The 25,054-nt window shown below is 45.7% G+C and overlaps 1 protein-coding gene across 1 annotated transcript in view; it reads right to left on the minus strand.

The window, feature by feature from the left end:
- Positions 1 to 1,922, minus strand: part of SCN5A (sodium voltage-gated channel alpha subunit 5) — a 105,086-nt gene extending 103,164 nt beyond the window's left edge. Inside the window, exon 1 of the mRNA XM_057555289.1 lies at positions 1,768 to 1,922. The gene's annotated coding sequence lies outside the window, so the exon portion shown is untranslated. The remainder of the gene's footprint in view (positions 1 to 1,767) is intronic.
- Between the last annotated feature and the right edge of the window lie 23,132 nt (positions 1,923 to 25,054).

The following is a 25,054-nucleotide window of genomic DNA, read 5'->3' on the forward strand; positions in this document are numbered from 1 at the left end:
CACCCCAAAGGCACAGCAGCTGCCCGTGCCACACTGGGCTGAATGCTAGTTCTTGGCACCCCAGGGCCACTTCCCTTTCTGCTCAGATTCTCTTTGATCAGTCCTAGGTCAATTTGGCTCTCAGAAAGTAGATCTCAAGGCATCTTCACCCTGAATGGGGCCCCCAATCCACTGACTCTCCAGGTGACCTTGGATTAGTCCTTGACCCACTCTCAGCCTCAGTTTCCCCCTGCCCCCGCACGATGTGGTGGTGATGATAGTGTTACTGAGGCTCATTTCAGCATGGGGCTGAACATCCTAGTGTAAAATCTGTGTTCCGCACTCTGGCTGTTCCCTGACCCTCCCCTCCCCTCGCTCCTGTGACTGCAGCAGGGCTTGAGCTATCAGCCCGTGCCAGCCTCATTCCACCTTCCAGCTCCATTACCACCCACTCACATGCACCTGCCCAATTCTAACTGGGAGAGGCTGAGGGCAGCAGCAGGGGCCTGGCCTCCTGATGACCTGGGCCTCTGCCGCTCAGGGTCCCTCTGGATCCTGAAGGGATGGTGGGAATCAGGGAGAGAGAGGATGTGCTGTGGCAAGCACGGTGGGGTCATGTGGAGTGCCTGTCTCCACGGGGCAGTCTGGCCTCCCAGTGGAGGTGCCTGCGTTCTCAGCAGGATGGGAGGAGACAGCTGGGGAAATGGAATGGCAGCCCAGAACCCCGAGAGGAGACTGATCCCATCACCCGCGCTGGTCTCAAATCACTAAGGAGAGAAGATCGACTCCTGCCACAACCTCAGTCATGGCTTCCTGATTCGGGGCTGTGCACTGGCCTCCAACAGGTGTTCTCAAGGCGGGCCTAAGGCCAGGGCCTTGTGCCCAGCATCCCACCACCACCAGCACTCTCCACATCTCCATCCCCCACAAGGCTAGGCACCTCTACTTCCTTCCAGGGCGCCACCAAAGACGATCAAAAAACAAGTAGAAAACGGCCTCCCGCCTCCAGGGTCAGAGCTAGGAGGGCAAAGAACTCTCCCCATCCCAGAGCACAGATATCTCCCCTGTTGAGAGCACACGGAGATCTCTCCACTTAAGGGCTCACAGAGACCAGATGTGTCCCCGTTAGGGAGTCAAGAGGGCACAGAGATCTCTTTACGGTCGGAGCGCGCAGAGACAGGGCACACAACATAGATCTCTCCCCCGTCAGGGTGCACATAGATCTGTCCCCGGTCAGGACCGGCAGAGATCTCACCCCAGAGAGGACACCCCCAGCGGACTGCTCCGCGGGGCCCAGAGAAAGGGGGGGGGCATAGCCCCTTCCTCCATTCCCAGCCCTGCCCGGTCAGTTCCCCCGCTCTCTACGCGCCTAGTCGCTGTTCTGACCTTGGGGTCTCTGGCCTCGGGAATCCGGGTGCCAATCCCAGACCTTCCCCGAGCTTGCGCCAGGATCGGCCGGGAAGCCGGAGCCGCAGCTCCCCCTCCCCCGGCCCTCGACAGCGCACTGGGAAACCCGGAAGGAAAGGGAAGGGGAGGGGGCGTGCGCCGATTAGCAGACGCCCCCCGCTCCCGGGGATCCCCTCCAGCCAGGCTGCTCTGCGCCCCTTCTTCTCCCCTACCGACCCTCGGGGGCAGAGATGGGGGAGGGAGCCTGCCTGCGAACCCGGGGCAGGGGAGGGGGCGCGCAGCGGTTGGAAGCTCCAACCCTCGGGGAGGAAAGTTGGGCGGCGGCAGGCAGAGGGGGTTCCGGCCGGGCCGGGGCTGCCGGGCGCGGGGGTGCTCGCTCACCTGCTGGTCCCCCGGCGGGGGCCCCGGAACGGGCGGCTGCGGCTCGGCGCGGACTCGGCTCGGCGCGGGGCTCCGGGCACTGGGCGCAGGCTCAGCGGCCCCGGGGGCGCGATCCCCGCATCCCACGGGCGCCGCCGCCGTCGTCTCGGCTCCGCGGCTGGGCTCGGGCTCCTGGGCTCCGCGGGCGGCGCGGGCTCGAGCTGGGGGCGGGGTCGGGGGCGGGCCCCGCCTGGGCTCGGCCTGGGGCTTGGGGCCCCGGGCTGGCTCCGCCCCAGAGCAACGCGCCCCGGGCTCCGCACGTGGCGCTCCGCCCGCTCTGAGGGTGAAGCCCTGGGCACCCGCTGGGGCGCACACCTCCGCGCTGACCCGGGGGCGCCCTGCCACAGAAAGCGGCCCACGCGGACACGGACAGACGTGCGCAGACCCGGCACACGCGGGGTACACACACAGCGACCTGGCGACGCTTCGCCACAGTTAGCCGCCTACGGCCGACGCGGACAGGCACACACCCCGGCACACGCGGAGTACGCACGCATACATCCTCACTGACTTGGGGACCTTACCCAAGCCACCCACCCCTGTGGACACAGACATACACTGACACTCGGAGACACCCGCTGACACACAGACTCCCACACGGGCACAAGCAGACACATCATTGACACACACTGACACTGAGGCAGTCATACTCTGACAAACTCAGGGACACCTTCATGACTCAGAGACACACATCCACTGACACACTGACACAGAGACACACACATAGAACCACAGTCTCCTAGAGACACACACACAGAGCACACAAGTCTGCACAATGGTAGACACTTATACTGACACATAGGCACTGACAGAAACACACACCCAGGCCAGAAACAACCAACAGACACAACCAACTAACACAGACACACCCACACTGAAACACATGCACTCACTTCACCCTGATGAGCTACAGAAAACCTACACCTTGACACACACGGAGGCACTTACATGCTGACGAGATAGACTGTCTCTCACACATGGATGCAGAGACCCATACACTGACAAGCACAGTCGCTCACACACGCAGGCAGATCCACAGGGAGATGTACCCAGGAACACACATCCTTGTTTAAAAGAAACAGGCCACCAGGTTTTGCCCACAGGCCAGTAACATCATTGGAAGGGACCAGCTATTGCCCAGAGTCAACACAGGAGCACACACGTAAACACATGTACACACACACACAGCCTTTGTCTTCTTCCCCAGCAGCCTTCTAATCTCTCCTGACACACTTTCAAGGCTCCTAAATCGTTCTCAGAGGGCACCCAGGTGCTGTGTTTGGGAGTTCAAAGGCTATGACCTGCCTCTCCAGTTTTTCGATCTTGGAGAGGTCACCAGGGGGTCATCCTCCGTTTGGGACTTGGGCGTGGCGCTCCTGGGGTCACTGGGTGCCTTACCTATATACTGAGGAGCTACCGGTGCCTGCAGGAGGGGGCGGGTCAGCCAGCCCAGAGTGCGGGAATCAGTAAGAAAGCCAGTCTACAGAAAAGATCCGACACAGGACCCTTTCTGGCCCTCGGTCTGGTAGGGTGGCTGACGACGGACAGATAAACCACGTTCTGGCCCCCTGCTTCTAGCCCCATGGTGGGCCTCAGGTTGGCCAGCATCTCCCACTAGCGGCCAGAGAGGGAAGTGCAGACAATGTCAATTTTTCAGCCCGGTGTGGCACCATCTGAGCCCACCCCTCCTAGGTGGGAGGAGCGGGCAGCAGAACCCGGGTCCTCCCTGAGGTTTTCCACCAGGCTTCTGGGGCCCCAGAATGAAGATTCAAACTTGAAGACGAACATTGGGCCAAGCTGGAGACTGAGATAGAACGGAGACTGCTGGGGGTGGGCTTAGAGAGACCCCCTGCTTCATCTACATCTAGCAGAGGTGGGGTTCTCACATTCCTCCTTGGTGTTGGGCACTTGGATGATGCCCGCAGGAGAGGCACGCACCCCGGATTTAAGCAAGGGGAGAAAAGCTCATGAGAAGGAGGAAATAGAGCTCTGATTCGGTTCTAATTCGGAGATTCAGCCAACGTATCTGGTGGCCTGAGAGTGGCGGCAGAGGGCAAGAGAGGTCAACGGGCCAGAGACAGGGCACCTCCTACAAGGAGCCCTTGCCAAGATCTTGGAGACTCCCTTCTCTTCACCAGACCCCATTTAATTAAAGCAGAAACCTGCAGTTGGCAGTCAGAGAACAATCCAAGGTTTTTAAAACTCCTGTTGCTTTTATTCCGCCCTTCCCCTTAGCTCAGGTTCAAAGTTGGGTTAAGCACTTTGTTGTTGTGCATCCACACAGGATTCCTCTCTGGTATTACTTCCTTTTATTTCTGCTCCCTGCTACTACTGTCATCTACTCCCTTGCTGTCCTCTTTCTCCCCACACGGGCACCCATTCTTATAGCTAGGTCTTTAAATATGTACACATCTTTGTAAAATATGCAGTATTGCTGTTTGTGCCTATGGATTTTCTTATGTGTTTTTACTGCCCCAGGCTTTTCTTTTTATGTTTTACTTCTATTGAACCTACATATAGAAATGTGCACAAACCCGAAGTGCTCAGCGCGAGACGTGTCGCTAGTTGAACCCATCCCTGTAACCAGCACACAGGTCAAGAAACTAAACAGTACCAGCACCCCAGACATCGAATTCCCTAGGTTAGTTTTGCCCACTTCTTATATTTATTTAAATAGCGTCATATAGTACAGACTCTTGTATTCAGATTCTTTTGATTAGCTTTGGGTTTGTGAGCTTCATCCCTGCTGCTGCTTGTAGCCGTATATATAGTTTGTTTGTTCTCGTTGTATAGAATTCCACTGTGTGAATATCCCACACTTTATTTATCCACTCTTCGGCTGATGGGCGTTTGGTGGTTCTAGCTGGAGTTACTATGAATAGCACTGCTATGAACATCCTAGGGTGTGAATTTTGGTGACCATCTGTGTGCATTTCTGCCAGGTGCCTGCCTGGGAGTGGCATTGCTGGGCCATGGGAGGGAGTATGCTCGCTTTTAGGAGACACGGCCAAACAGTTTTCCAAAGTGGTTCTACCAACACACACTCTACCAGCAGTGAATGTAAGAGAATTCTGGTTCATCTGCATCCTCTAGCACTTGGTATTTTTATCTTTTTCATTTTAGCCACTTGAGTGGGTGTGAAGAGGTTTCATATTGTGGCTTTAATTGGCATTTCCCTGATGAGTAATGAAATGGAGCACTTTTTCACGGTTTATTGGCCATTTGTGTGTATGTGCTTTCCATTTATATAAATGCACATTGTTCTAACTTTCATCCTTTTTCTTATGTTTCTCCCTCAACACTTTGCTTTTGAGTTCTATCCATGTTTTGGTGTGGGCAGCTAATTCTTTGCTTCTGACAGCTGCAGAGTGTTCTGCGTTATGCACCCACCGAATTTTATTTATCCATTCCCCTAGAGATGGATGCTAGGTAGGATTGAAGATGGAAGAGTAGTAACTGGCTTGTGTTTCTGTTGGCTTCACTCTGCTGATGCCTGAAGCAGGGGTAGGTGAAGAAGCAAGCTGATTAGGGGTTCAGAACCCATAAGCACTCAGGACTAGGCATCTTAGAAGGTAGAGGTGCAAGTTGGGGCTAAAATCAGGAGGCGTGGTGGAAAGCTCACACAAAAGCCCATAGACCCAGAGATGCCTCCTCCCTACCCCCTAAGACAGAGGCTGGTCGTCCCCCATCCAGCCGACTACCTCTGGCTCTGGGAGGGGGCATCTGGCAGGAGTGAGGAGCTTTCCTGAGACTAAGGGGATCTAGTGAGATCCCTGGTTCCCTCTGCTAGGTGCCAGAACTCTGGCAAAGGATTGGGGAATTCCACATTGAGAAAATGACCAGCCCAAGAGAGAAGACCTCTGATCCTGGGCACCCACCCAATCTCCCCCACTGGAAGCCCTCCTGTCCGGGAGCTCTGCTCGCTCCACATTCATTCCCATCTTATTTCTCCTTGCCTGTCTCTCCTATGAAGGCTGGACAAGCTAAGTATTTGCCTGTCCAATTTTCCCTGTACCCGGTGCTGGCCACATGACTCTATAACAGCCTCGAGTCATAAGCAAAGCTTTGCTGGGGAAGGGTGGTTTCTGGGAAAGCATTTCCTCTCCTGATACAAGAGGACAGGAGCAGTGGAATGAGCTGTCTTCCCTCTTCCCCTTCCTCCTGCCTTGAACAAGGGCACAATGCTTGGAGCTGACGAAGGCATCACACAACCACGGAGGTAAGGCCAGGAGATTTGCAGCTGTTGGCCACAATGACCGTGAACCGCAGAGCCCACACCTTCATATTTTCTTTGAATCTTTGTGTAAACAAATGAGACTGGATTCTCTGTGATTTGCAGCCAGATTGTGTTGGGTGGGGAGGGATCTGGAAGCTCAGGTGCTCTTAATACTGTTCTCCAGCTCTCTTATTTTTGGTCCCACCTCCCTCCCCACTTCCAGAGGTACCCGATATCTGAGTCCCAGAAACGTCCCAGGGTTTCGAGGCGGAGGGGTCCTTTGCTCTCCTTGGCACCCCTCCCTCCGAGGGCTCTTTGAATTCAGCCTTCCCCGCTCTGCTAAGTCAGTTACCATTCAAACTTCCAAAAAGTTGTTGTCGCATCCGCTGTTACTTCCACTTCCGGACTTTCTGTCCTTGTAGCATTTATGCCTTTTAAAATTATTTCACTATAATTTTAGTGAAATTTTAAGAGATGTCTTCAATCCACTATATTTTGAAGACAGTCCTCCATTTCAGTGTCTACCCCAGATAAGTTTAAGTAGTAATAAGATGGTACCCTTGTGGGCTGTCAGCATTCACCTTGGAAGAGACTTTGCTCATGGTCAAGGGCAAGGACATGACTTGCTTCCAAAGGGTTGGTGACCTGATGCCCCCTTTATACCCAGATGGTGGGCAGGCTAACGCTCTTATTGAGGGGCCATCGCCAGGTGGGATCTGCTGTATCCTACATCTACCTTCTGCCCTAGTCAGACACCCACCCCCTTACCTCTGTCAGGTCTCCACCAGCCCAAATGATGCTGGCCTTCGAATGGTCCCCTTCCTCCAGAGAGTCGACTGCCATCTGCTGGAGAGCTGAGAGAAAATAGACGTAAATCTCTGATGTCTAGGAATGCGCATTTTGCCCCCAAAATGTGTGAAGCATGACTGTATGTGGCGGCCTGCTCCTGCCTCCACCTAGCCCATCTCCTCCTTGTAAAATGCTGTCCCTCACCCATCAGCTCTGGCCAGTGTACTGAACTAGAGAGCAGGGCTTGGAGGGTCAGAAGTTCAGATCAGATCAATTACTATTGTCCACGTGACCTTGGATTACCCATATAACCTTTCCAGACCTTACTTTACTCATATACAAAATGGAATAATTATATACCCACCTGATTGAGTTATTGAGAGAGTCAAATGAAATAACACGTGAGAAACAGAATAAATATTTTACAGGGTGAGCTTGGCATTCGTACTAACTAAAGCCTATTCACTCTTTGCCTTCAGTTGGGTTCCCTGGAAACACTCTGAGATGGAGATTTACGTGCAGGAGGTTTCTAGGGAGCGCACTGGGGAAAACGTCCGTAAGGATGTGAGGGAGACAGGGTTAGGCACAGGGAGACGTTGATCTCCAAAGCAGCTGCAACAAAGTCTTCAGCCAAAGCCCACAGGAAGCTCTGGAGCTGGGTGACCCATGGAGTTGTCCCCAGTTGAGACCAGAGGAGAGGGAGCAAGCTTTTCTACCTGCACTTCAATCAGTCATTGGCGGTGGGCCGGCGAGGCAGCTCCCGCAAGGCAAGGGCGGTGCTCAGAAGCGGGTGCAGCTGCGAGCTGTCAGCAGCCACACTCCTGGCAGCTGGAGGGACAATAGTATCTCAGCCCTAAGAGGGGCTCTGGGCAGCTTGCCGCAGCATCCCCCTACCCTGTGTCGTATATGTGGGGCGGTGTGTTGGTCTCGGTGGATGTGATATGGCAGGTATCAGAAAAGAGCCAAAGATTGATTCTGTGCACAGAAGAACCTTCCTGGGTTTGGTTTTGTGGAGTAAGAAGCACTAGACTGATGTGGCCAGGGTGGGGTCTCCTGGGCTTCATCCCTTCCATTCAGCTGCCCTTTTCCCCGGCTTTACCGGCGCAAAGCATATTCCACAGAAGCACCCCAAGTCCACATAGGGCAACCTGCTTCCTGTTCCATCGCACTCCACGGAGGACACGTGGTCACCCTGAGTCCCGCCGCCTTCATAACGGTGACGTGGTTGCCCTGTGTCATAGTTCGTGTCAACGCAATGGTGGATTTGAGGAAGAGGTTCAGTGTGAGAGATTCAGAGGCTGTGAACCAGAATCTGGGCACCTGAGTGCAGCCCACAGATGTGTTTTTCAGGGGTGAGGGTGTTGGGGGGCAGCTACAGTGTACCTAACAGTTTATAGTGCTACGAATGTCTTTAGGGAGGACACACACTGCCCTGTTCTCTTTGGTTCCCACCATTTCTTGTTGTATTATGTTTATTAACATTACCTGCATGGCCCTGCAAGCGTCTGAGTTTTCCTCTCCTGGATGAGGGCCCAGCAGCCCCATGAGGACTCCGGAGCACCCTATGTGGTCATGTGAACGAGGATCAGAAGTAGGTGGGTGCTGATGGGAGGGCTGGGAATTCCAGGGTCTGGGTAGGCTGTGTGTTTGTGGGAGCCAGCAGTTCGGGGCAGGAATGGATTTGAGGCTGATGGAGGATGGTGCTGGTTACAGGGGAGCTGGGGAGCCGTGCTCAGAGCTGGAGACCTCCGCCAGACGGGCATTGTGCTTGGGCACAGAGTTACCACCACAGTTTTATTTTTCTACCTTAACAAAGCATTCTTATTGATACACATAACATGGATGAATCTCAAATGTGTTATGCTGGGTGAAGGAAGCCAGCCTCAAAAGGTTACGTATATCGGAAGATTCCATTTATACCATGTTCCAGAGAAGGCAAAATTAAAGGAACAGGAGACAGATCAGTGGTTGCCAGGGGTTGGGGGTGGAGGGAGGTGTGGGATTGGAGGGGCAGCCTGAGGGAGGGAACGTTTTAAGATCTGGATCGTGACTGTGGTGGTGGTTACATGACCCTGCACTTGACAAAACTCACAGAACTGTACACTAAAAAGGATGAATTTGCCTGAATATAAATTAAAATATAAATAGAAAATTTTAAAGTAAAAAAGGAGGCACCTTTACCTTTTTGAACAGAAGTAGTACTTCCTTCAGCAATGTGTGAGCATGCAGGTGTGTGTTTGGAAGAGAAAGAAAAGGTGTGTGTGGTTCTCGAAGAGATCATGGTCAAAGCCACTATTCTGAACCCCAGAGAGCTGGAACGGGGTCTCTGGGCTTCAGGTATTTGATCTCCACTGCTCTGTACATGAGCTTGAACTGAAGGCTCTGGTTGCCCAGAAACAGGGGTTGTGGACTTTGAAACGGAAGACTGGATGTTTTTTTTTTCTTTTGTCAGACATTTCCTCCCCAGTGCTGCCATGGTAGAGAACAGGGGAGCGAGCCAGCGAGTGAGTCCCTGTCCCACACCTAGGGAACCTCTGAGCCTCCCCAGCTCCTGCCCCTGTCCGACATCCACAACTTCCTAAAAATAAAAACATCACAGATACAGAAAGAGGATGTGGGGTCAGCAGCCCCCATCGACTCAAGCCCCAGCGCTGTGCAAACCAACTACCAGACTCCTCTGGGCCTCAGTTTTCCCGTCTCTAAGAGGAAAGCCTGGGGATTACGAAATCCCCTAACATTCCGCAAGAATGGAAGCCCACAAGCCCACAGGTCCACAGGCACCCAAGGAGGGACTCTGTCCAAACACTGACCTGAGTCCTGGGGCACCACAGCTGGCAGAGCACCCGGCACCCCAGCCCCACCCCCAGCCCTGCCACCTCCACACTCCCGAGAGAAGAGGGTGAGCCGAGGGGCCCAGGCCTGATGAGAGACTTCAGAAAACTTCGTAGGGAAACGGGTTTTTTCACTGGCAGTCAATGCTTTGGGCCAGAAAATGCTCAGAACTGGCAGCGGCTGACAAAAGCTGCCTCTAGTCTGTGAGTGTATCAGCTTTTGAAGAGATAGGAGGCAGGGCTGGAGCGCAGTCTTCTCGAGTGAAGGCTGACAGGAGAACAGAAGAGCTGCCTCCCACTCTCACGGCTCGGCTCAGAGCATCCAGGCCGCCGGGGCGGGGACATCAACCGCGCCATCCCCTCGCTGTCTCACCGTAGGAGACGGGCCCGGGACAAGGAGAGACCTGCCTTGGACCTGGAAGTGGCAGTGGCTGTTGCTGGGGTCCCTGGGGGTGAGTCCGGGGCCCTGGTATCTTGAGCATGCACCGTGGGAGAGTGGAGCTGCTCCGGACTCAGGCAGCCTTATAATTTCTGAGAGTTGCAGAGAACGGGAGCCCTGAGGCCCCCATACTGGAAAGGAGTGTTGGGGACCAGATCAACTGTACTTCCCAGGGAGCTTGGCTTCAGCCTGGGCCAATACCCAGGCCTCAGGACCTTCACAGGGGACAGTGAGACCACTGGCGTGCCTTTTGTTCTTTCAGAAGTCCCTACTGAGTAGCTCTCACCATCTCCAGAGTCCAGACCTCAGCTGTAAGTCCTTTATCTATAACTCTAGGGCCCCAGCTGGGATGCCCCTCCCAGGCAAACAAATATCCAATAGGAATGCCTTCGCCTAGGGTTGTCTCCAGGTCTCTGGGAGTGGGCAGCACCTCCGTCCACCTCTAGCTCACATGCATGGTCCATACGTGTTGGACCACACCAAGGAGCAAAATAGAGCTGTTGATGCTTCTGACTCCATTCAGTCCCTGCTGTGATGGACGCAGTGGGTCAGGCACTCAGCTGCCACTTAATATCTTCTAGTGTGCCTTTCTGTACCCAAGCCAGAAGGTTGGTGACTAGATTTCCCAGGCTCCTTTGTAGATAGGGTTCTGAATTTGAATTTAGGTTCCACCAATTAGATGTGCTGGCATGACATTTGGATAGCAGAAACCACCTTCCTAGTGCTTTGGACGTTACTACTGGCAAGCATGGTCAGGGAGATGTTGGGCTTTCCTAGATCAGTATCCCAGTGAACCTGGGACTATATTTATGGATATAAAGAGGCAATCTGCAGCCATTGCAGTGGCCCCCGACTGTGGTGGATTAAAATGGCTGCAAATTCTTTGTGAAACCCCATCATGAGATTGAGTATGTGTTACTTCCTCCGCACTATGGGTTGTCCCGTGACTTGCTTTAACCTATAGAATGTAGCAAAAGTGATGCTGTGTAACTTCTGAGGTTGCACCTTAAGAGGTCTGCAGCTTCTCCCTTCATTTTTTGGAGCACTCTCTTGGAAGCCAAACACCATGTACAAAGTCTGACCACCATGCAATGAGGAAGTCCAAGGTTGCCAAGTGGTGAGAAATAGTCCATGAAAAGGAGCACTAAGATGCCAACATGTGAGTAAAGGCTTCTTGCATTTTCCAGTTCACCCCAACCACCAGCTGAATGTAGCGGAGTGAATCACCCCACCAATGGCGCATGGAACAAAAGAACCACCCAGCTGAGCCCTGTCCAGATTCCTGATCCACACACTTAAGAGCAAACTAGATCGTAATTCTTTTAAACCCATAAGTTTTGGAGTATGTTGTTACATATCAGTAGACAACCAAAACACTGATCCTTGGATCACAGCTTGTGATGAGCTCTGTTTTTTAAAATAAGATATATAAAAAATAATAAAATAAGATATAATTTATATAGAGTAAAATTTAAAGTGTAAAATTTGATAAGTTTTGACATATGGATACATCCATGAAAGTATTACCACAATCAACATAGTGAATATATCCATTACCTTCAAAAATTTCTTTGTGCCCCTTTGCAATCCTTCCTTCTTGTCCTTTCCTACACCCACCCCCCTGTCACCAGGCAACCACTGATCTGCTGCTTTCTGCCACAACAGATTAGTTGCATCTTTCTAGAGTTTTATAAAAATTCCCTACGGGGCCTGTCTTTCTCCAGATATTGAGTTAGTTGTTTGCCCTATAACCTCAGTTCTCTCAGGGATTTAACAAAAGTAATTAATTTCCAACTTTTCTCTTGTAAGGAGGAAAGCAGTGCTTTCTTTAGCTTTCTGCATCTCCAAGCTAAAGTTAGAAGTCCCCATCACTTATTTTGATAGAGGGAATTTAATATAAAGAATTGTTAATGAGGTATTAAGCTGTTAACTAGGTAACTGAAACGGTAGAAAGAGAACCCTTTCCATTGTGGATGGTGTGCCATTTCCTGAGGGTGCAACCAAAGCTGGTCTCCTGTGCTGAATAGTTATAAAGGAGGACCAGAACTAGAAGGGATTGTGTTCTTGTTAGAACTCAGTTATGTGGCAACACCTAGCCATGAGGGGGGCTATGAGAAAAGAAATGTGGGCAACTTCCAATCATGCCTTTAGAAAGAGAGAAAGTGCCCTCCCCTTTCCCACTTCCCATTGGCTGGAATGTGGGTATAACAGTAGGAGCCAGGGCAGCCCTCTTGGACCAGGAGATAAAAGCTTCATGATGAAGATGTCAGAGCAGCATGATAGAAGGCTGGTTCTGAAGCTGCTTTTCAGTCCTAGACTTCTCATCTGGACTTTTATGTGACAGAGCAATGAACCTCTCACTGTTCATTCATTAAGCCTCCGTTATTTGGGGTCTCTCTGTTATAGCAGCCAAGGCTATATTCTGACTAACACAGACCTATACCTCATATACCAAAGAATAAAATTCCAGGTGAACTAAAGACTGAAACATAGAAACAAAGTAAACACACAGAATTTTAAATCTTTAGAAGAATCATGGAATAATATCTTTATATTCTCTAATACATAAGGAATGGTTTCTCAGTCAAATTAAAAAAGGGAAAAGATTGATAAATATGACTATATTTGGATTAAAATCCTCTTTTTATAAAAATCATCAAAAGTAAAGAAATAGTAACTAACATATATGGTGAGGGCTTACTCTTTGCAAGTGATGTTTCTAAATTTCTTTTCAGTAGTTACACATTTATAGTCAAAAAAATGCTCTGAGGTCTGTGCTCTTACTATCCCCATGTTGCCAACAATGAAATGAAAGGCACAGAGAGGTTATATCATTTACCCAAGGTCACAGGCTTAGTAAGTATTAGAAGTGGGGCTTAAACCTTGGCAGTCATGTGCCAGAGGCCACACGCATGCCCACCACATTTTATTGCCATCAACTGATTTCTAAATGGACCAGAAAGAGAGGGGATAGGCTGGAAGAAGACATATTTAATCCATGTAGCCAATAAAGAATTTATATCTGAAATATGTAAAGAACTCTTAGAATTTATAAGAAAAAGACAATGCAATAGACAAGTGGACAAAAAAATACAGGCAGACCATAGAGAAGTAATCCAAATGGGCAAAAAAAATTTCTACAGGAATCATATTTACACACTCTTCCAGAAAATAGAAAAAGGGACAATGCTTCCCGACTCATTTTATGAATCTAGCATGACCTCGATACCAAAATCAGACAAAGACAGCACAAAAAAGAAAAAAAGGCTAATATCACTCATGATCTTAGACACAAAAATCCTCAACAAAATGTGAATAAATTTAATTCAACAATGTATAAAAATCATTACTCACCACAACCAAGTGGGATTTACTCCAGATATTCAAGGATGGTTTGAAAATAATTTGAGTCTTTGAAAATCAATTAATGTAATCACCCTATTAACAGACTAAAAAAGAAAAATGATATGACCATATTTTCTGATACAAAAAAAAGCATTTGACAAAACCCAACACCTATTCATAATAAAAACTCTCACTCAGTTAGGAATAGAAGGAAACTTCCTCAACTTGATAAAGAGCATCTACAAAAAACCTACAGCTAACATCATATTTAATGGTGAAAAACTGAATGCTTTTCCTCTAAGACTGGGAAACAAGGCAAGGACAGCCATTCTCATCAGTCTTATTCACCATAGTACTGGAAGTTCTAACCAGCGCAATAAGGCAAGAAAAAGAAGTAAAAGCATACATATTAGAAAGAAAGAAAACCCCCTATTTGCAGGTAACATTATTACTAACTAGAAAATCCCAAGGAATCTACAAAAACAAACTCCTATAACTAACCAATGAGTTAAGCAAGATCACAGGATACAAGATCAACACACAAAATACAATCACATTTCTATATATTAACAACAAGCACATGGAAATCAAAATTAAAACACAATTATCATTATAATTACTCCAAAGGAAATGAAATACTTATATGTAAATCTAGTAAAACATGTATAGGATCTATATGCTGAAAATTATAAAATGTGGATTTAAAAATATTCAAGAAGACCTAAATAAATGGAGATACATACCATATTAACGAATTGTAAGACTCAATATAGTAAAGATGTCAATTCCCCCAAATTAACCTATAGATTCACTGCAATTCCTCAAAATCTCAGCAATAGTTTTTGTAGACATTGACAAGTTTATTCTAAATTCTACATGGAAAGACCCAGGATTTACAATAGCTAAAATAATTTTGAAAAATAAATGGGAGGAACCACTCTCCTCAATGTTCAGGCTTACTACATAGCCATATTAATCAAGACAGTGTAGCACTGGTGAAGGGGTAAGCACAAAAATCCCTGGAATGGAATACAGAACTCGAAAAAAAAAAAAAACCCCACAAAATGTCCAACTGATTTTTGACAAAGGTGCAAAAGCAATTCAATGGCCTTTTGAATAAATGGTGTTGGAGCAATTGGACATCTGCAGGCAAAAATATGAAACTAAGCCAAATCTTCAAAATTAACTCAAAATAGATCACACACTTAAATGTAAATATAAGACTAAAAAACTTTTAGAAAAATATGTAAGTGAAAAATTTCAGGATTTCAAGACTTAGACTTGACATCAAAAATATGATCCATAAAAGGAAAACTTGGTAAATTGCATCTCATCAAAATTAAAACTTTGTGCTCTGCAAAAGACACTGTTAAGAGGATGAAAAGACAAGCTACAGTCAAGGACAAAATACTTGCAGCCCACATATCTGACACAGGGCTCCTATCTAGAATATATACAAAATTCTCTAATCGCAACAGTAACACTAACCCAGACAATCAAATTGAAAAATGGACAAAAGACATGAACAGATGTTTCACTGAAGAGGATTTACACATGGCAAATAAGGACATGAAAAGATGTTCAATACCATCAACCATTAGCTAATGGGTAAATGAGAGAGTGTTTGTGGAATTGTCCTTTGTACTTTTCTCTATATATATTTTTTGACTTTTATTTCATTTATTTTTTATACAGCAGGTTCTTATTAGTTATCTATTTTATACATATTAGTGTATATATGTCAATCCTAATTTCGCAATTATTCCCACCACCACCACCACCACCACCCCCGCCAATTTACCCCATTGGTGTCCATACATTTGTTCTCTACATCTGTGTCTCTATTTCTGCCCTGCAAACCGGTTCATCTGTACCATTTTTCTAGGTTCCACATATATGCGTTAATATACGATATTTGTTTTTCTCTTTCTGACTTACTTCACTCTGTATGACAGTCTCTAGATCCAACCACGTCTCTACAAATGACCCAATTTCGTTCCTTTTTATGGCTGAGTAATATTCCATTGTATATATGTACCACATCTTCTTTATCCATTCATCTGTCAATGGGCATTTAGGTTGCTTCCATGACCTGGCTATTGTAAGTAATGCTGCAATGAACATTGGAGTGCATGTGTCTTTTTGAATTACGGTTTTCTCTGGGATTGCTGGGTCATATGGTAATTCTATTTTTAGTTTTTTAAGGAACCTCTATACTGTTCTCCATAGTGGCTGTATCAATTTACATTCCCACCAACAGTGAAAGAGGGTTCCCTTTTCTCCACACCCTCTCCAGCATTTGTTGTCTGTAGATTTTCTGATGATGCCCATTCTGGTGTGAGGTAATACCTCATTGTAGTTTTGATTTGCATTTCTCTAATAATTAGTGATGTTGAGCAGCTTTTCATGTGCTTCCTGGCCATCTGTATGTCTTCTTTGGAGAAATGTCTATTTAGGTCTTCTGCCCATATTTTGGATTGAGTTGTTTGTTTTTTTAATATTGAGCTGCATGAGCTGTCTATATATTTTGGAGATTAATCCTTTGTCTGTTGATTCGTTTGCAAATATTTTCTCCCATTCTGAGGGTTGTCTTTTCATCCTGTTTGTAGTTACCTTTGCTTTGCAAAAGCTTTTAAGTTTCATTAGGTCCCATTTGTTTATTTTTGGTTTTATTTACATTACTCTAGGAGGTGGATCAAAAAAGATCTTGCTGTGATTTATGTCAAAGAGTGTTCTTCCTATGCTTTCCTCTAAGAGTTTTATAGTGTCCGGTCTTACATTTCGGTCTCTAATCCATTTTGAGTTTATTTTTGTGTATGGTGTTAGGGAGTGTTCTAATTTCATTCTTTTATATGTAGCTGTCCAGTATTTCCAGCACCACTTATTGAAGAGACTGTCTTTTCTCCATTGTATATCCTTGCTTCCTTTGTTACAGATTAGTTGACCATAGGTGCATGGGTTTATCTCTGGGCTTTCTATCCTGTTCCATTGATCTATATTTCTGTTTTTGTGCCAGTACCATATTGTCTTGATTACTGTAGCTTTGTAGTATAGTCTGAAGTCAGGGAGTCTGATTCCTCCAGCTCCGTTTTTTTCCCTCAAGACTGCCTTGGCTATTCGGGATCTTTTGTGTCTCCATAAAATTTTAAGATTTTTTTGTTCTAGTTCTGTAAAAGAATGCCACTGGTAATTTGATAGTGATTGCACTGAAACTGTAGGTTGCTTTGGGTAGTATAGTCATTTTCACAATATTGATTCTTCCAATCCAAGAACATGGTATATCTCTCCATCTGTTTGTGTCATCTTTGATTTCTTTCATCAGGGTCTTACAGTTTTCTGAGTACAGGTCTTTTATCTCTTTAGATAGGTTTATTCCTAGGTATTTTATTCTTTTTGTTGCAATGGTGTATGGGACTGTTTCCTTAATTTCTCTTTCTGATCTTTCGTTGTTAGTGTATAGAAATGCAAGAGATTTCTGTGCATTAATTTTGTAACCTGCAACTTTACCAAATTCATTAATTAGCTCTAGCAGTTTTCTGGTGGCAGTTTTAGGATTCTCTATGTATAGTATCACGTCATCTGCAAACAGTGACAGTTTTACTTCTTTTTCCAATTTGTATACCTTTTATTTCTTTTTCTTCTCTGATTGCTGTGGCTAGGACTTCCAAAACTATGTTGAATAATAGTGGGGAGAGTGGACATCCTTGTCTTGTTCCTGATCTTAGAGGAAATGCTTTCAGTTTTTCACCATTGAGAATGATGTTTGCTGTGGTTTGTCATATATGGGCTTTATTATGTTGAGGTAGGTTCCCTCTATGCCTACTTTCTGGAGAGTTTTTATAAGTGGGTGTTGAATTTTGTCAAAAGCTTTTTCTACATCTATTGAGATGATCATATGGTTTTTATTCTTCAATTTGTTAATATGGTGTATCACATTGATTGATTTGCGTATATTGAAGAATCCTTGCATCCCTGGGATAAATCCCACTTGATCATGGTGTATGATCCTTTTTATGTGTTGTTGGATTCTGTTTGCTAGTATTTTGTTGAGGATTTTTGCATCATATTCATCAGTGATATTGGTCTGTAATTTTCTTTTTTTGTAGTATCTTTGTCTGGTTTTGGTATCAGGGTGATGGTGGCCTCATAGAATGAGTTTGGGAGTGTTCCTTCCTCTGCAATTTTTTGGAAGAGTTTGAGAAGGATGGGTGTTAGCTCTTCTCTAAATGTTTGATGGAATTCACCTGTGAAGCCATCTGGTCCTGGACTTTTGTTTGTTGGAAGATTTTTAATCACAGTTTCAATATCATTACCTGTGATTGGTCTGTTCATATTTTCTATTTCTTCCTGGTTCAGTCCTGGAAGGTTATTCCTTTCTAAGAATTTGTCCATTTCTTCCAAGTTGTCCATTTTATTGGCATAGAGTTGCTTGTAGTAGTCTCTTAGGATGCTTTGTATTTCTGTGGTGTCCAGTGTAACTTCTCCTTTTTCATTTCTAACTTTATTGATTTGAGTCCTCTCCCTGTTTTTCTTGATGAGTCTGGCTAACGGTTTATCAATTTTGTTTATCTTCTCAAAGAACCAGCTTTTAGTTTTATTGACCTTTGCTATTGTTTTCTTTGTTTCTATTTCATGTATTTCTGCTCTGATCTTTATGATTTCTTTCCTTCTGCTAACTTTGGGTTTTGTTTGTTCTTCTTTCTCAAGTTCCTTTAGGTGTAAGGTTAGACTGTGTATTTGAGATTTTTCTTGTTTCTTGGGGTAGGTTTGTATTGCTATAAACTTCCCTCTTAGAAATTTTTTTCTGCATCCCATAGGTTTTGGATCGTCGTGTTTTTGTTGTTATTTGTCTCTAGGTATTTTTTGATTTCCTCTTTGATTTCTTCAGTGATCTCTTGGTTATTTAGTAACGTATTGTCTAGTCTCCATGTGTTTGTGATTTTTACATTTTTTTCCCTTTAATTGATTTCTAATCTCATAGAGTTGTGGTCCAAAAAGATGCTTGATATGATTTCAATTTTCTTAAATTTACCGAGGCTTGACTTGTGACCCAAGATGTGATCTATTCTGGAGAATGTTCTGTGTGCACTTGAGAAGAAAGTGTAATCTGCTGTTCTTGGATGGAATGTCCTATAAATATCAATTAAACCTATCTGGTCTATTGTGTCATTTAAAGCTTGTGTTTCCTTATTAATTTTCAGTCTGGATGATCTGTCCATTGGTGTAAGTGAGGTGTTAAAGTCCCCCACTATTATTGTGTCACTGTCAATTTCCTCTTTTATAGCTGTTAGCAGTTTCCTTGTGTATTGAGGTGCTCCTATGTTGGGTGCATATATATTTATAATTGTTATATCTTCTTCTTGGATTGATCCCTTGATCATTATGTAGTGTCCTTCCTTGTCTCTTGTAACATTCTTTATTTTAAAGTCTATTTTATCTGATATGAGTATTGCTACTTCAGCTTTCTTTTGATTGCCATTTTCATGGAGTATCTTTTTCTATCCCCTCACTTTCAGTCTGTATGTGTCCCTAGGTCTGAAGTGGGTCTCTTGTAGACAGCATATAGATGGGTCCTGTTTTTGTACCCATTCAGCGAGCCTTTGTCTTTTGGTTGGAGCATTTAATCCATTCACATTTAAGGTAATTATCGATATGTATGTTCCTATTACCATTTTCTTAATTGTTATGGGTTTGTTTTTGTAGGTCCTTTTCTTCTCTTGTGTTTCCCACTTAGAGAAGTTCCTTTAGCATTTGTTGTAGAACTGTTTTGGTGGTGCTGAATTCTCTTAGCTTTTGCTTGTCTGTAAAGCTTTTGATTTCTCCATTGAATCTGAATGAGATCCTTGCCGGGTCGAGTAATCTTGGTTGTAGGTTCTTCCCTTTCATCACTTTAAATATATCATGCCACTCCCTTCTGGCTTGTAGAGTTTCTGCTGAGAAATCAGCTGTTAACCTTATGGGAGTTCCCTTGTATGTTATTTGTCATTTTTCCCTTGCTGCTTTCAATAATTTTTCTTTGTCTTTAATTTTGGTCAGTTTGATTACTATGTGTCTCGGCATCTTTCTCTTTGGGTTTATCCTGCCTGGGATTCTCTGTGCTTCCTGGACTTGGGTGGCTATTTCCTTTCCCATGTTAGGGACGTTTTCAACTATAATCTCTGAAAATACTTTCTCGGGTCCTTTCTCTCTCTCTTCTCCTTCTGGGACCCCTATAATGTGAAGGTTGTTGCATTTAATGTTGTCCCAGAGGTCTCTTAGGCTGTCTTCATTTATTTTCATTCTTTTTTGTTTATTCTGTTCCGCAGCAGTGAATTCCACCATTCTGTCTTCCAGGTCACTTATCCGTTCTTCTGCCTCAGTTATTCTGCTATTGATTCCTTCTAGTGTATTTTTCATTTAAGTTATTGTATTGTTCATCTCTGTTTGTTTGTTCTTTAATTCTTCCAGGTGTCTGTTCTTTAATTCTTCTAGGTCTTTGTTAAACATTTCTTGCATCTTCTCGATCTTTGCCTCCATTCTTTTTCTGAGGTCCTGGATCATCTTCACTATCATTATTCTGAACTATTTTTCTGGAAGGGTGCCTGTCTCCACTTCATTTAGTTGTTTTTCTGGGGTTTTATCTTGTTCCTTCATCTGGTACAACGTCCTCTGCCTTTTCATTTTGTCTATCTTTCTGTGAATGTGGTTTTCCTTCCACAGGTGCAGAATTGTAGTTCTTCTTGCTTCTGCTGTCTGCCCTCTGGTGGATGAGGTTATCTACTTTTCTCTATATTTTAAAGTTAGAATAAAAATCAGAAAGAAAGAAATTCTATCCCTACCAAACAAACCAACAAACAAGCATTAAGTGAGTGGAGAGAGTGAGTCTAAATCATTGTTCAGTCAAGTTTTGCCGTGAAGGAGAGCAGTGAGATGGGATGAGAGTGAGATGTGGGGAGAAAGGGGAAGGGAGTATGTGTGTTTTAAGATAAGGGACACAGAACCTATTTGAAGGATGATGGGAATGATGACATTGATGATGAAGGAAGAGGGATAACTATGGTGTGGATGAGGATGTTATGTGATCCAGGGCACAGACTGACTTTCAATTTGAGCAGAAACTCTTTTTCCATTTTAGGAGGAGGGAGCACAGAGAATATGCTCATAGAGGCAGGTGGATTCATCTATTTGCTGGTGGGAAGATGTCTGGTCATTTTATTTCTTCAGTGAAGGGTAACAGGATGTTAAATTGTAAGTGTTGATTGAGCCACCAAAATATAATAAATCTGACATGCTAAGGTGAGGTGCTAGACCAAGATACAAATTTTTGAAGAAGTAGTTATATGACTCTTAAACTCCACCTGCATTGAGGGATAAAGGAGTCAGGCTGTCAAGAGGAAGGCAGAAGAATTTTTCGAGGTCCAGGTGAGGAAGGGCCACCTGAGTCCTGCGTGAGAATCTTCTGGGGTTCTTTGGAACTAGAGGAATCCTAAAACCATGGATCACCTATATATGCCGTGAGGCATGCTTTAGATGCTTTTTTTTTTTCTGGAAGTCCTGCAACTACCTTAAAAATTGAATGTATTGTTGAACAGACCTATGCCAACACTTCAGAGATGGCAGGAGACAAGATGGCAGAGTAGAAGGATTTGAGCTTACCTTCTCTCACGAAAATACCAAAATCACAACTAACTGCTGAACAACCATCGACAAAAAAGACTCAAACCTACCAAAAAAGATATTCTACACCCAAAGACAAAGAAGAAGCCATAATGAGATGATAGGAGAGGTGCTTTCGATATATAATCAAATCCCATACCCACCATTTCCCACACACTGGTAAAAAGTTCTGTCGCAGAGGTTCTCCCACAGGAGTGAGAGTTCTGAGCCCCACTTCAGGCTCCCCAGCCTGGGTTTCTGGCATCAGGAGGAGGAGCCCCCGGGGCATTTGGCTTTGAAGGCCAGCGGGGCTTGAGTGCAGGAGCTGCACATGACTGGGGGAAACAGAGACTCCACTCTTGGAGGGTGCACACGAGGTGTCACGTGCACTGGGACCCAGGGCAAAGCAGTGACTCCATAGGAGCCTAGGCCAGACCTACCTGTGGGTCTTGGAGGATCTCTTGGGGAGGCAGGGGGTGGCTGTGGCTCTCTGTGGGAGCAAGGACACTGGTGGTGGAAGCCCCAGTGAATATTCCTCAGCATGGGCTCTCCCAAAGGCCGCCATTTTGGAAGCAAGACTTGGTCCCACCCAACAGCCTGCAGGATCCAGTGCTGGGACCCCTCAGGCCAAACAACCAACAGGGCAGGAACACAGGCCCACCCATCAGCAAACAGGCTGCCAAAAGTCATCCTGACCCCACAGCTGCCTCTAAACAAACACACACCTTGACATGGCCCTGCCTAGCAGAGGTACAAGACCCAGCTCTACCCTCCAGTGGACAGGCACCCACCCCTCCCACCAGAAAGCCTGCACCAGCCCCTGGACCAACCCCACCTACCAGGAGGCAGACACCAGAAGCAAGAGGAGCTACAATCCTGCAGCTTGCAGAATGGAGAGCTCAAATATAGAAAGTTAGACAACATGAGATGGCAGAGAAACATATTCCATATGAAGGAACAAGATAAAACCCCAGAAGAACAACTAAATGAAATGGAGACAGGCAATCTGCCTGAAGGTGAAAGGATTTTTGAGTATTATTCTTTGATGGGAGGGGCTAGAGTGGGCTGAGACAGTGCACAGAGACCCATCCCCGCCTCCACTGGAGATGTATTGTGGGTCAGGTGCCTGCCTTTTATCTGCACCCTGTGAGGAGGATTTCAAGAGGCCAACTCTGGGACCTCTGCAACTGGGAGATGCACTGGCTAGTGTTTGACTCCTGCCTGGGACATTAAACAGCTAAAGATAGGCTGCCCTAGCTGTTGGCAGGGATGCTGAAGAAGAGGTGACTCTATTGTGACAGAGAGGCCCTCCCAGAATTTGTCGATTTGTCAGACCTGCAACTGTTCCCATGCATCAGATGTGGGTTATGAGAGAGAGAGAGAGAGAGAGAGAGAGTGAGTTTATGAATCTATCAGGGCCCCTCAGCAGACAGAACCTGGAGGTGGACTACCTCAGGGTTTCTTAGGGCTGTGGAAGGAAGTGAGTAGGCAGATGAGCTGGAGGAGAGCATATTATTCCAGACAAAGGAACTGCAGGTGAGAGATCTCCAGGAACCAGAGCTTTTAGCTGAGTTCATAAAAGCTCCCAGGGAGTCATCTTTAAATGTTGGCCAGGCTCAGAAAGCAGGAGAATTTTCCAGTTCCCTTCTCTCTCCAACCCCCAAACCCTGTTGGAGTCAGAGACAGCATCCAGGAAGCAGGAGCAGGCAAGTGAGTGAGAAAGCAATCAACTCCCCTTCCCGGCAGCTGGCAGCCTGCTGCAGCCCATCTCAGCTGAGGGAGGCGGAGGAGCAAAAATTTGAATGAAGTTGGAAACTGTGGCTATTACACAGGACTGACATGCTAAATATCATATCAAGTGTGTTTTGGGACTTAAAGTGACCAACGGATTTCTTATTACATGAGTAGTCAGAAAAGTTCTGGGACAATCCAAGATTTCATTCAGAAGTGTTACAACTTCTGTCCCAAAGAGGAAATGCAGATGGCTAACAGGCACACGAAAAGATGTTCAACATTGCTAATCATCAAGGAAATGCAAATCAAAACCACAATGAGATATCACCTCACGCCTATCAGAACAGCTGTCATCAAAAAGAACACAAATAAAAAACGTTGGTGAGGATGTGGAGAAAAGGGTACCCTCGTCCGCTGTTGGTGGGAATGTAAATTGGTGCAGCCACTGTGGAAAACAATATGGAGGTTTCTCAGAAAACTAAAAACAGAACTACCATATGACCCAGCAATTCTACTCCTAGGTATGTATCTGAAAAAAACAAAAACACAAGTTCAAAAACATACATGTACTAATGTTCATAGCAACATTATTTACAAATGGAAGATATGGAAGCAACCGAAGTGTCCACCAACAGATGAATGGATAAAGAAGCTGTGGTATATACATATATGCATATGGTTGGCCAAAAAGTTTGTTCAGGTTTTTCTGTAAGATCTTACACAATGGAATACTACTCAGCCATAAAAAAGGAATGAAATTTTGTCATTTGCAGCAACATGGATGGTCTTGGAGGATATTATGCTATGTGAAATAAGTAGGACAGAGAAAGACAAATACTGTATAATATCACTTATATGTGGAGTCTAAGAATTACAACAAACTAGTGAATATAACAAAAAGGAAGTAGACTCACTGATATAGAGAACAAACTAGTGGTTACCAGTGGGGAGAGGGAAGGGAGGAGGGGCAATATGAGGGTGGGGGATTAAGAGGTACAAACTACTATGTATAAAATAAACTACAAGGATATATTGTACAACACAGGGGATATAGCCAAAATTTTATAATAACTATAAATGGAGTATAACCTTTAAATTTTTTGAATCACTATAGTGTACACCTATAACATATAATATTGTGCATCAACTATACTTCAATAAAAAATAAAATAATTTAAGGAATGGTGAATGACAAAAATGAAGTTGCATCACTGAATAGAGAAGTAAGAATTGGGGGCATAGACTGAGAATGAAGGAGGGGGAGAAGTCAGGGGTTAGGAGGGTTGGAGGTTTGAGAAGAGAGAAGGAGGCACAAAAATATCATTTTGGTGGGTAGGAAAATAAACTTTCTAGGGAAATACAATAGGATCATTGGACAGTATTTAGAGTCCATCTAAATATTAAATACAGTTATGAAACTGAAGTGAGACCAGCAGCTCTCTGGAGCAGGATCAGAGAGGGTAGAAATTTGGGTTTAACTGGAGTAGTTAAGGTTTCACTGGACAAGTAGGATGCAGGAGAAAGTGACAAAAGATTTGAAAGTGTTCAGAAGCATGTGATTATCAAGATAGACCATGACATCAGAGTGGGTAAGGAGAGAATGGGAGTGATGCAAAGGCAAAGGATGGAAGACCTACAGCATTTGGAGAGTTATTTCGGTGGAGATAATAAGGTAAGCGTATTGGAGAGGGGATAGTTGGCAAAATTATACGACTGGTGTTGCTGATAGTGATGACAAGGTTCGGAATATGACCACCGAATAGGTAGCGAATGTAGGGTGGAGGATATGATCATTGGATCTGAGAAACCTGTGTATTGGACAAACCATTCAGGAACTGAGGACAGGAATAGGGTTGTGGACAGTGAGCCAGTAGCCGTCACATTGACGAATGGTGGAGAATATCCTCAGGCTGTTACTGCTGATGAGACTTCAGAGATCAGTAGGTAGGTTAGAAGCAGCGGTCATGGGGTGAACCAGGGTGAGGCAAAAAGGTGTCAGGGGGCTTCCCTGGTGGCGCAGTGGTTGAGAATCTGCCTGCTAATGCAGAGGACACGGGTTCGAGCCCTGGTCTGGGAAGATCCCACATGCCGCGGAGCAACTACGCTCATGAGCCACAACTACTGAGCCTGCGCCTCTGGAGCCTGTGCTCCGCAACAAGAGAGGCCGCGACAGTGAGACGCCCGCGCACCGCGATGAAGAGTGGCCCCCGCTTGCCGCAACTAGAGAAAGCCCTAGCACAGAAACGAAGACCTAACATA

Source organism: Balaenoptera acutorostrata, chromosome 10 (genome assembly GCF_949987535.1).
Source record: "Balaenoptera acutorostrata chromosome 10, mBalAcu1.1, whole genome shotgun sequence".
NCBI lineage: Eukaryota > Metazoa > Chordata > Mammalia > Artiodactyla > Balaenopteridae > Balaenoptera > Balaenoptera acutorostrata.